A 3,702-nucleotide genomic window follows, 5' to 3' on the forward strand; every position below is an offset into this window, starting at 1 on the left:
GATTTGGGTCCAGCCCTGCCTTCCTCCCGGCTCCACAGATGGGCATCCTGGGGCGCTCCGCACTGAACCCAACACGTGCACAGCAGGCGGGGCTCCCACAGCTGCACCACCCCCATCAGGGCCCGAGCAAGAGGATAGTGGGGGGACACTTAATTACACCCATGAATCATTCTCAAATAGCTCCTGTCCAGCCAGACTCAGGGGTGGCGGTGCCTGGGAGCCCGGAGCTGGAGCTGGGAGCTGGCCTGGGTGCACTAGGCTCTTGGGGGCCTTTCAATCTGGCAGGCAAGTGGGGGTCTGGGCCAGGCCTCCTGGCCCCTCCTCCTCCCCCGCCTGCTGTGGCTTCACCTCCCCCATCAGTGTGCAGAATTCACCACTGCTGCTCAGCTGTCTTATCTGGGCGGCTGAGGCCAGGGGGTGGAGTGGGACGGACTCCCCCAGACCCAGCCGCCCCTACCCCTCGTTATCTTGCCCCTGCAGCCTCCTCCCGTCCCTTGCAGCACCGCAGACCTTTCCTGCTCTTCCCAGCATCCTCTAGGCCTTGCTTTGTCTGCAGTTGTCTTTTTTCTCTGCCTCTCCCAGTCTGTCCTCTCTCTCTCCCCAGAGCATTATGGTGGTGGTGGTGGGGGGGGGTACGTCCCAAGGCCCAGCTTGCTCCATCCCCAGCTCCTCAGCTGGAGCTGGAGCTAGTCCTACCCAAACCTGAGCCTGACCTTGGGCCTGCAGCTAAGGGCTCCCTTCTCCATGGAGTTCCTTCTGCCCAGGGGCCAGCTAGGCAGGAGCCCCTAGGTTGGAACCCACACTCAGCACTTGCCAGCTTGGTCACCTCCAGCAACTGTTCTGCTTTGAGCCTCAGTTTCCTCTTTAAACCAGAAGAAAGCAGTGCAGGGCCTAAACTGGATAGGAGGGCCCTGCGTCTGGTTTGCGTCTCCGGGTGGAAAGCTCCCCCGCCTTTCCTTCCATCTTTGGGAAGCTGAGTGAGGGTACGTGGGTATCCCCTGCCTCCAGCTGAGAGCCCTGGGTGAGCTTGCCCCCACTCCCCCTGACTGTAGAGACTGGTCGCGGGCTCGGCCAAGAGAGTATTTCTATGAGTCAATCATCAGGCCGGTGGGTGAAGGGTGTGCGAGAGGCAGAAATGCATTTTATCGACCATAGAAATTATCTACCTGCTTTGGAAAGAAATGCTAGGAGACTGAAGCACTCATTGTGCATGGGGCCAGCCTGGCCCGTGCCCCACAGCTGGGCAACAACTTCCCTTCTAGTGGAGGGAATTCCGGGGGGGGGGGGCGGGCAGCGTGGTCGGTAGGGGACCTGTCAGGAACCTGCGGGGTCTGACAACTTGTTGCTTGCCTGGCTCCACATAGAGTTCCAGTCAGGTCTTCCTGAAATCTCAGAGACCTGGAAGAGGCCCTGGGCCCCTCCAGCACCCCAGAACCTGCCGAGAACCCCCCCACCCCCAAAACCAGGTGGCCCGATAAACGATGGGGTGCTGCCACCTGGTGGCCACCAGCAGCAGTGTCCTTCTCCAGGGCAATCTTCCCCCTCACACCCCACCTTGTCCCTGAGGACACTCATCCCTCGGGAATCAGGTTGACCAGTGGCTGGGCTCCGGGTGCCCTTGAGAGCCCCCCCGCCAGACTGCGTGCCTGGGGAGCTTAGCTCAGGCCTGGCTGCTCATCTGGGCTTTGAAACTCGTTTGATGCACGGCCACGACAGCTGCTCCTGGATGGCCCTCAAAGCCTGAATATTGCAGTTGTCCCAGCCAAGTGCAGGCTGGACTTGGGATCCCTGGAGGATCCCTCCAGTTCAGCAAGAGACCCTTCCAAATTTGGCATTTGGGTTTCCCTGACGAGGACGTCTGCGCTGCCCTCACAGCTCCCCGTCAGGCATGCGGAGGAAGACCGGCAGCTCTGTGGCCTGGGCACGATGGGGCAAGGCAGGCCACAGCACACACTCATCGCTGGGCCTGGGGTTGGAGCAGACCACGATGGGCTGGTAGCGGGGGATGCCTGGGCCCTTGGGGCTTCAGCCTCAGGTCCTCGGGGTGAGAGCCGTTCAGTACCCAGGACTCCCAAATTTGGCCTTGCATGAGAGACCGGAGCCAAAGGTACTGTCGAACTTCCAGAAATGGGCTCATGGGTTCAGATGGAAGGCGAAGGCTGCAGTCACCTGGTTTGGTATGCTGGCAACAGGTGTGGCCAGTGCTGGGAAGTGGGAGAGGGGGCCTCCAGCTTCTCTGAATGGCTGGCTCAGACCGCTAAGGAGGCACGCAGACTTCATGTTTATAGGGAAGTCCATGTCAGGCTCAAAGATGCTATGGTCCAGAGCAGTCTTTGTGGGAGCCCTGAGCCCCTGAAAATGGCGAGTGTCCGCACCAAGCGGTACAGGACAGATCCAAGTGCCCTTCCTGGTGTGGGGCAGCCCATGTGGGGCTCAACATGGCTCATGGGGGCCTGGCTCCCCTGCCAGTGCTCAGCTGTGCCTCCCTGCCACACCGCCCTCCCCCCAAGAGGCTTCCAGTCAGCCTTTGATGAACTGGGTGCATGTAATTAAGAGCTTCCCAGGTCTCAGGATGTATGTCTTCACCTGGAAGACCCTTCCAGGCCGGCTTGGTCAGCTGCACTTAACTAGGTTGCTTGCGACTGCCCCCAAGCTCCAAGAGCAGCCCCATGTGCGAGATGCATGAAAGCTCTGGAAGCCAGGCTGGTCTCCTCGCTCCAGCACTGACCCTGGAAGGCAGGACTCTGTCAGCTGGACCCTTACCTGTGTCATCCCACAGAAGCCCAGGTGTGGGGCTTCTGCATTTGCCTCCTCATCTTCCAAGGCACCCCTGGGAGACTGGGGTGAGGGCCCCATGAGCACTCCCCTTGCAAGTGCCTCCTGAGTACTTTTCATCCTTTTACAAGGGCCAGGCCTACCTCAAAGTAAGAAAACGGGACCACCCACAAAAGCTGTGACGTTCTAGCTTTGAGAATAAGCTCCCTCCCTGACTATATGCCAAACACGGAGCCCAAGCACTCAGCTCAGTCAGACTGGCAACATGGATCCCCCATCACCACATCCAGCCTCAGACACACTTCCTGTCCTCGTCAAGATAAGGACAAGGATGGGATGACCCCATTTACCATTCAGAATGGTAAACTCTGCAACACCCCTCAGCAGTTCCTGAGCAGCTGAGGTGAGGGGCAGAAAGTGAGTGGAGTGCCACGGAGGGGGACAGGGGCCTCCTCAGTCCCTGCCCCTCTCAGCAGAGCAGTTAACAGCCCGACACTGCATGCTGGAATAGTCTGGAAACTGGAGACACACAAGTGCTCACACTCACTTTGCTCTTTAGAAAATGGAAGTGGAAAAGCTGACTCCGTTATGACTGAGTTTCCATGAAGAATTTTAAAACACTCTTGAACTTAAGAATCTGAACATGCTTGGGGTAAGGAAAATAGCATAAAATACTATTTATAAATGACTTTTAACACACTTATCTCACCACCAGGCCTGACTAGCTCAGACATGCTCAGCACACCTGGTCACCTGAGAATAAAGAGACAGAGACACTCATTTTTTAAGGTATTTCTTTTGTAAAGGAGCCAGATTTGGCAACTAGACTGAAAATCTTCCAAAATTCTGTACAAATGTGTAATATACAAATATACACAAGGCTTTTGCCAAGAAAAGACAGCACAACAAATGACAGAGGCGGCTCTG

This window comes from Halichoerus grypus, chromosome 1, assembly GCF_964656455.1.
Source record: "Halichoerus grypus chromosome 1, mHalGry1.hap1.1, whole genome shotgun sequence".
Classification (NCBI taxonomy): domain Eukaryota; kingdom Metazoa; phylum Chordata; class Mammalia; order Carnivora; family Phocidae; genus Halichoerus; species Halichoerus grypus.